Source organism: Coturnix japonica, chromosome 32 (assembly GCF_054131305.1).
Source record: "Coturnix japonica strain WE chromosome 32, WE-NBRP24, whole genome shotgun sequence".
Taxonomy (NCBI): Eukaryota; Metazoa; Chordata; class Aves; order Galliformes; family Phasianidae; genus Coturnix; species Coturnix japonica.
In genome coordinates, this window is record NC_140694.1 from 5970571 (window position 1) to 5979909 (window position 9339).

Genomic DNA, 9339 nt, shown 5'->3' on the forward strand with positions numbered 1-9339 from the left:
CGTAGGCAACCCATTGTGCCCCATAGAGCTCCCATAGCCACCCATAGAAACTAATTTACCAAATAGACACACCATAGCGTTCCATAGACACCCCATAGAAGCCTCAGAACGCCCCATAGAGCTCCATAGGCACCCCATAGAGCCCCATAGAGAACCCATAGAGGCACATAGCAACCCATAGGGGGGACATTGGGACACATAGGGACACATAGTGACCCATAGGGAGACACTGGGACCCATAGGGTGACATTGGGACACATAGGGACACCATGGATTACATGGTTGATACAACCCATGTTGTATGTTTTCATGTTTATCAACATGGTTGATGTGGGTCAGATCTATGGGGCATGAGCTGCTGTGGGGCACATGTGGGTCAGATCTATTGGGCCGGAGGTGCTGTGGGGCTGATGTAGGAAAGATCTATGGGGCAGGAGATGCTTTGGGGCAGATGTGGGTCAGGTCTATTGGGCTGGAGCAGCTGTGGGGCACTTGTGGGTCAGATCTATGAGGCAGGGGCTGCTGTGGGTCAGATCTATGGGGCAGGAACAAATGTGGGCCTGATGTTGGTCAGATTTATGGAGCAGGAGCTGCTGTGTTGCAGATGTGGGTCAGATCTATGTTGCAGGAGCTGATGTGGGGCAGATGTAGGGCATATCTATGGGGCAGGAGCTGCTGTGAGGCTGATGGGTGTTAGATCTATGGGGAGGAGCTGCTGTGGTGCAGATGTGGGTCACATCTATGGGGCGGGAGATGCTGTGGCTGATGTGGGTCAAATCTATGGGGCAGGAGCTGCTTTGGGGCTGATGGTGGTTAGATCTATGGGGCAGGAGCTGCTGTTGGGCAGATGTGGGACATAACTATGGGGCAAAATCTGCTGTGGGGCTGATGTGGGTAAGATCTATGAGACAGGAGCTGCTGTGGTTCAGATCTATGGGGCAGGAGCAGCTCTGGGGCACATGTGGGTCAGATCTATGTGTTAGGAGCTGCTGTGGGGCACATGTGGGTCAGATCTATGGGGCAGGAGCTGCTGTCGAGATGATGTGGGTCAGATCTTTTGGTAGGAGCAGCTGTGGGGCAGATCTGGGTAAGATGTATGGGGCAGGAGCTGCTGTGGGTCAGATGTGGGTCAGATCTATGGGGCAGGAGCTGCTGTGGGGCACATGTGGGTCAGATCTATGGGGCAGGAGATGCTGTGGGGCAGATGTGGGTCAGATCTATGGGGCAAAGTCTGCTGTGTGGCAGATGTGGGTCAGATCTATGGGGCAGGAGCTGCTGTGGGTCAGATGTGGGTCAGATCTATAGGTCAGGAGCTGCTGTGGCTGATGTGGGCCAGTTCTATGGGGCAGGAGATGCTGTGAGTCAGATGTATGAGGCAGGAGCTGCTGTGGGGGAGATGGGGGTCAGATTTATGGGGCAGGAGCTGCTGTGGCTGATGTGGGCCAGTTCTATGGGGCAGGAGATGCTGTGGGGCAGATGTGGGTCAGATCTATGGGGCAAAGGCTGATGTGGGGCAGATGTGGGGCAGATCTATGGGGCAAAGGCTGCTGTGGGGCTGATGTGGGGCAGATCTATGAGGCAGGAGCTGCTGTGTGGCAGATGTGGGTCAGATCTATGGGGCAGGAGCTGCTGTGGGTCAGATGTGGGTCAGATCTATAGGTCAGGAGCTACTGTGTCTGATGTGGGCCAGTTCTATGGGGCAGGAGATGCTGTGATTCAGATGTATGAGGCAGGAGCTGCTGTGGGGCAGATATGGGTTAGATCTATGGGGCAGGAGATGCAGTGGAGCAGATGTGGGTCAGATCTATGGGGCAGGAGCTGCTGTGGGGCAGATGTGGGTCAGATCTATGGGCAGGAGCTGCTGTGGCTGATTTGGGCCAGTTCTATGGGGCAGGAGATGCTGTGAGTCAGATGTATGAGGCAGGAGCTGCTGTGGGGCAGATGGGGGTCAGATCTATGGGGCAGGAGCTGCTGTGGGGCAGATGGGGGTCAGATCTATGGGGCAGGAGCTGCTGTGGGGCAGATGTGGGTTAGATCTATGGGCAGGAGCTGCTGTGCTGCACATCTTGGTAGGGTCTATGGGGCAGGAGCTGCTGTGGGGCAGATGTGGGTCAGATCTATGGGGCAGGAGCTGCTGTGGGGCTAATGTTGGTCAGATCTTTGGGGCAGCAGCTGCTGTGGAGCAGATCTGGGTAAGATCTATGTCGCAGGAGCTGCTGTGCGGCAGACGTGGCACATATCTATGGGGCAAAATCTGCTGTGGGGCTGATGTGGGTCAGATCTATGGGGTAGGAGCTTCTGTGGGGCTGATGTGGGTCAGATCTATGGCCAGGAGCTGATGTAGGGAAGATTTGGGTCTGATCTATGGGGCAGGAACTGCTGTGGTTCAGATCTATGGGGCAGGAGCAGCTGTGAGGCACATGTGGGTCAGATCTATGGTTTAGGTGCTGCTTTGGGGAAAATGTGGGTCAGATCTATGGGGCAGGAGATGCTCTGGGTCTGATGTGGGTCAGATCTATGGGGCAGGAGATGCTGTGAGTCAGATCTATGAGGCAGGAGCTGCTGTGGGGCTGATGTGTGTCAGGTCTATGGGGCAGGAGCTGCTGTGTGGCTGATGCGGGTCAGATCTATGGGCAGGAGCTGCAGTGGAGATGATGTAGGTCAGATCTGTGGTGTAGGAGCAGCAGTGGGGCAGATGTGTGTCAGATCTTTAGGGAGGATCTGCTGAGGGTCTGATGTGGGTCAGATCTATGTTGCAGGAGCTGATGTGGGGCAGATGTAGGGCATATCTATGGGGCAAAGGCTGCTGTGTGGCAGATGTGGGTCAGATCTATGGGGCAGGAGCTGCTGTGGGTCAGATGTGGGTCAGAACTATGGGGCAGGAGCTGCTGTGGCTGATGTGGGCCAGTTCTATGGGGCAGGAGATGCTGTGAGTCAGATGTATGAGGCAGGAGCTACTGTGGGGCAGATGGGGGTTAGATCTATGGGGCAGGAGATGCTGTGGAGCAGATGTGGGTCAGATCTATGGGGCAGGAGCTGCTGTGGGGCAGATGTGGGTCAGATCTATGGGCAGGAGCTGCTGTGCTGCACATGTTGGTAGGGTCTATGGGGCAGGAGCTGCTGTGGGGCAGATGTGGGTCAGATCTATGGGGCAGGAGCTGCTGTGGGGCTGATGTTGGTCAGATCTTTGGGGCAGCAGCTGCTGTGGAGCAGATCTGGGTAAGATCTATGTCGCAGGAGCTGCTGTGGGGCAGACGTGGAACATATCTATGGGGCAAAATCTGCTGTGGGGCTGATGTGGGTCAGATTTATGGGGTAGGAGCTGCTGTGGGTCAGATGTGGGTCAGATCTATAGGTCAGGAGCTGCTGTGGGTCAGATCTATGGGCAGGAGCTGCTGTGGGGCACATGTGAGTTAGATCTATGGGGCAGGAGATGGTGTGGGGCAGATTTGGGTCAGATGTATGGGTCAGGAGCTGCTGTGTTGCTGATGAGGGTCAGATCTATGGGGCATGGGCTGCTGTGGTTCAGATCTACGGGACTGGAGCTGCAGTGGAGCACATGTGGGTCAGATCTATGGGGTAGAAGCTGTTGTGGGGCTGATGGGGGTCATATCTATAAGGCAGGAGCTGCTGTGGGGCTGACTTGTGTCAGATCTATGGGGCAGGAGCTGCTTTGGGGCTGATGGTGGTTAGATCTATATGGCAGGAGCTGCTGTGGGGCAGATGTGGGTCAGACCTATGGGGCAGGAGCTGCAGAGGGGATGATGTAGGTCAGATCTATGGGGCAGGAGTTGCTGTGGGGAATATGAGGGACATATCTATGGTGCAAAATCTGCTGTTGGACTGATGTGAGTCAGATCTATGAGTTTGGAGCTGCTGTGGGGCACATGTGGGTCAGATCTATGGGGCAGGAGATGCTGTGGGGCTGATTTGGGTCAGATCTATGTGGCAGGAGATGCTGTGGGTCAGATCTATGGGGCAGGAGCTGCTGTGGGGAACATGTGGGTCAGGTCTATGGGGCAGGAGCTGCTGTGGGCACATGTGGGTCAGATCTATGGGGCAGGAGCTGCTGTGGGCACATGTGGGTCACACTGGGACCCATATGGGGACAAAGGGAGACATCATAGAGACTCATAGGGACCTATTAGGACCAATAGGGACCCAAAGAGAGACATAGAGACCCCATAGAAACCCATGGAGACCCCATAGAGGCACAAAGTGACACATAGAGGGACACCAAGACCCATAGAAACCAGATAGAGACTCCATATAGACACATAGGAACACATAGAGACCCACTGGGACACTGAGACCACATATAGACTCATAGGGACACATTAGGAGCCATTAAGACCCATAGGGACACATAGGACGACTTTGAAACTTATCGATACCCAAAGGAAGACATTTGGGCCCAGAGATAACCATAAGAGACCCCATAGAGACCCCATAGGGGCACATAGCAACCCATAGGGGAAACATTGGGACACATAGGTACACATTGTGACCCGTAGGAAGACACTGGGACCCATAGGGGGACATTGGGACACATAGGGACCCAATGAATTACAGTGGGGGACAGTGAGACCCATAGAGATACATAAGGACCCCGCTGAGACTCATAAGAGACCCCATAGAGGCACCTAGGGACCACATTGAAACTCATAGATACTTGTAGGAAGACATTTGGGCCCAGAGATATCCATAAGAGACCCACAGAGACCCCATAGAGGCACATAGCAACCCATAGAGGGGACATTGGGACACATAGGGACCCCTTGGACTACAGTGGGGGACAGCCAGACCCATAGAGACACATAGAAACCCCGCTGAGACCCATAAGAGACCCCATAGAGGCACATAGGGACCACATTGAAACCCATAGATAGCTATAGGAAGATATTTGGGCCCAGAGATACCCATAAGAAACCACATACAAGCACATAGCAACCCATAGGGGGGACATTAGGACACATAGTGACCCATAGGGGGACATTGGGACACATAGGTACACATAGGGAGACACTGGGACCCATAGGGGGACATTGGGACACATAGTGACCCCATGGATTAAAGTGGGGGACAGTCAGATCCATCGAGACACATAGGGACCCTGCTGAGACCCATAAGAGACCCCATAGAGGAACATAGCAACCCATAGGGGGGACATAGGGACACATAGGGACACACCGTGACCCGTGAGGAGACACTGGATCCCATAGGGGGACAATGGGACACATAAGGACCCCATGGATTACAGTGGGGGACAGTGAGACCCATAGAGACACATAGGGAACCCGCTGAGACCCATAAGAGACCCCATAGAGGCACATAGGGACCTAATGTAACCCATAGATACCCACACGGAGACATTTGGGCCCAGAGCTATCCATAAGAGAGCCCATTGAGGCACATAGCAACCCATAGGGGGGACATTGGGACACATAGGGACACATAGTGACCCATAGGGAGACACTGGGACCCATATGGGGATATTGGGACACATAGGGACCACATGGATTACAGTGGTGGACAGTGAGACCCATAGAGACACATAGGGACTTCGTTGAGACCCATAAGAGACCCCATAGAGGCACATAGGGACCACATTGAAACCCATAGATACCCTTAGGAATACATTTGGGACGATAGTTACCCATAAAAGACCCCATAGAGACCCCATAGAGGCACATAGCAAACCATAGTGGGGACATTGGGACACATAGGGACCCCATAGAGAGACATAGAGACATATAGGGACCCATTTAGAGGCATAATAACCCCATAGAGTCCTATAGGGACACCCAGAGATCCATAGGGAAACATTGGGACCCACAGGGGCTGTGTGGGAGATTGGGAATCACAGCCTGAACCTCTGATTAATCAGCTGAGGCAAGTGTGGGGTCAGCTGCGGGAGCACAGGTGAGAGTCATGGAGCTGTGCTCCCGGGAGGGCTGGAGCTCGACTCCACCTCCTCTGAGACCTCATTTAAGGGCTGACCCTCACTCGAGCCGCTTTCCATTATCTTTCCGAGCTCCCTGTTACCGGGTGAGGTCCCAGAAGACTGGAGGCTTGCCAACGTGACTCCCATTTCCAAGCAAGGTTGTCAGGAGGATCCGGGCAACTCCAGGCCTGTTAGCCTGACCTCGGTGCCAGGGAAGGGAATGGAACGAATTGTCTTGAGGGAGATGACAGATGCGGCAGGTGTGGGATGAGCAGGAGATCAGACCTAGCCAGCATGGGTTCGTGAAGGGCAGCTCCTGCTTGACCAATCTGATCTCCTTCTACGATCCTGTGACCCATCTGATGGATGAAGGAAAGAAAGAAAGGCTGTTGATGTGCTCTACTTGGACTTCAGCAAAGCCTTCACAACTGTCTCCCATGCTATTCTCCTACAAAAGCTGGCAGCCCTTTTCCAACCTTGAGAATTCTGTGATTCTGTGAGGCAGCATCTCTTGGACATCGCTCTGCAGTGAAGACCGCCCCAGCTTCCTCAGCGAAGGCATCACCACTGGTGAGTTTCTCTCTCGCTTAGAACCTCTGTACATTTGTTACCATCTTTGTTACCATCTGTATAGTTACCACCTAGACAGGGGGACATAGAGAGACACTGGGACCCCTAGGGACCCATAGAGATCCAGAGGAAGACATTGGGACCCATAGGGACACATAGAGAGACACTGGGACCCATAGGGACACATAGAGACCCATAGACTGTCATTGGGAGCCATAAGGATAAATTGAGACCCATAGAGACCCCATTGAGACCCATAGTGCCTCAAAGAAACACATAGCGACCCCATAGTCACCCATAGTGCCCCATAGGAACACAAAGATACCCCATAGAGCCCCATAGTGACCCATAGGGGCCCAAAGAGACCCCATAGCACCCCATAGCTACTCCATAGTGCCCCATAGCAGCCCATGGAGCCTCATAGACACTCCATTGTGCCCCAGAGCACCCTATTGCACCCCATAGGGACCCATAGACACAGCATACTGCTCCATAGAGCCCCATAGACACCCCATAGTTCCCCACAGCACCCCATAGCAGCCCACAGTGCCCCATAGACACCACATAAGGCCCTACAGCCACACCATAGAGCCCAATTGAACCAAATAGACACCCCATACCGCTCCATACTGCCTGTAGACACCCCATAGAGCCCCATAGAAACTCACTGAACCCCATACAGACCCCATGCAGACCCCATAGAACCCCACAGACAACCCATAGATCCCCAAAGACACCCCATAGACTCCCCATAGAGCCCCATAGGGACCTCATAGCGCCCCATAGAAACTCCATTCTTCCGCATAGAGCCCCATAGCAAACCATAGCACCCCATAGTCACCCATAGCGCCCCATAGGAACCCAAGGATACCCCAAAGCACCCCATAGCCACCCTACAGCACCGCATATCCACCCCATAGAGCCCCATAGACACCACATAGTGACCCATAGGGGCCCAAAGAGACCCCATAGTACCCCATAGCTACTCCATAGTGCCCCATAGCTGCCCATGGAGCCTCATAGACACTCTCTTGTGCCCCACAGCGCCCCATTGCACCCCATAGAGACCCATAGACACCCTATACTGCTCCATAGAGCCCCATAGCACCCCATAGTGCCTCACAGCACCCCATAGCACAACATAGTGCCACATAGACACCACATAAGGACATATAGCCGCGCCATAGAGCCCCACAGACATCCCATAGAGCCCCGTAGGCAACCCATTGTGCCCCATAGAGCTCCCATAGCCACCCATAGAAACTAATTTACCAAATAGACACACCATAGCGTTCCATAGACACCCCATAGAAGCCTCAGAACGCCCCATAGAGCTCCATAGGCACCCCATAGAGCCCCATAGAGAACCCATAGAGGCACATAGCAACCCATAGGGGGGACATTGGGACACATAGGGACACATAGTGACCCATAGGGAGACACTGGGACCCATAGGGTGACATTGGGACACATAGGGACACCATGGATTACATGGTTGATACAACCCATGTTGTATGTTTTCATGTTTATCAACATGGTTGATGTGGGTCAGATCTATGGGGCAGGAGCTGCTGTGGGGCACATGTGGGTCAGATCTATTGGGCCGGAGGTGCTGTGGGGCTGATGTAGGAAAGATCTATGGGGCAGGAGATGCTTTGGGGCAGATGTGGGTCAGGTCTATTGGGCTGGAGCTGCTGCGGGGCACTTGTGGGTCAGATCTATGAGGCAGGGGCTGCTGTGGGTTAGAACTATGGGGCAGGAACAAATGTGGGCCTGATGTTGGTCAGATTTATGGAGCAGGAGCTGCTGTGTTGCAGATGTGGGTCAGATCTATGGTGCAGGAGCTGATGTGGGGCAGATGTAGGGCATATCTATGGGGCAGGAGCTGCTGTGAGGCTGATGGGTGTTAGACCTATGGGGAGGAGCTGCTGTGGTGCAGATGTGGGTCACGTCTATGGGGCGGGAGATGCTGTGTGGCTGATGTGGGTCAAATCTATGGGGCAGGAGCTGCTTTGGGGCTGATGGTGGTTAAATCTATCGGGCAGGAGCTGCTGTGAGGCGCATGTGCGTCAGATCTATGGGACAGGAGTTGCTGTTGGGCAGATGTGGGACATAACTATGGGGCAAAATCTGCTGTGGGGCTGATGTGGGTAATATCTATGAGACAGGAGCTGCTGTGGTTCAGATCTATGGGGCAGGAGCAGCTCTGGGGCACATGTGGGTCAGATCTATGTGTTAGGAGCTGCTGTGGGGCACATGTGGGTCAGATCTATGGGGCAGGAGCTGCTGTCGAGATGATGTGGGTCAGATCTTTGGGTAGGAGCTGATGTGGGGCAGATCTGGGTAAGATGTATGGGGCAGGAGCTGCTGTGGGTCAAATGTGGGTCAGATCTATGGGGCAGGAGCTGCTGTGGGGCAGATGTGGGTCTGATCTATGGGGCAGGAGATGCTGTGGGGCAGATGTGGGTCAGATCTATGGGGCAAAGGCTGCTGTGTGGCAGATGTGGGTCAGATCTATGGGGCAGGAGCTGCTGTGGGTCAGATGTTGGTCAGATCTATAGGTCAGGAGCTGCTGTGGCTGATGTGGGCCAGTTCTATGGGGCAGGAGATGCTGTGACTCAGATGTATGAGGCAGGAGCTGCTGTGGGGCAGATGGGGGTCAGATCTATGGGGCAGGAGATGCTGTGGAGCAGATGTGGGTCAGATCTATAGGTCAGGAGCTGCTGTGGCTGATGTGGGCCAGTTCTATGGGGCAGGAGATGCTGTGAGTCAGATGTATGAGGCAGGATCTGCTGTGGGGCAGATGGGGGTCAGATCTATGGGGC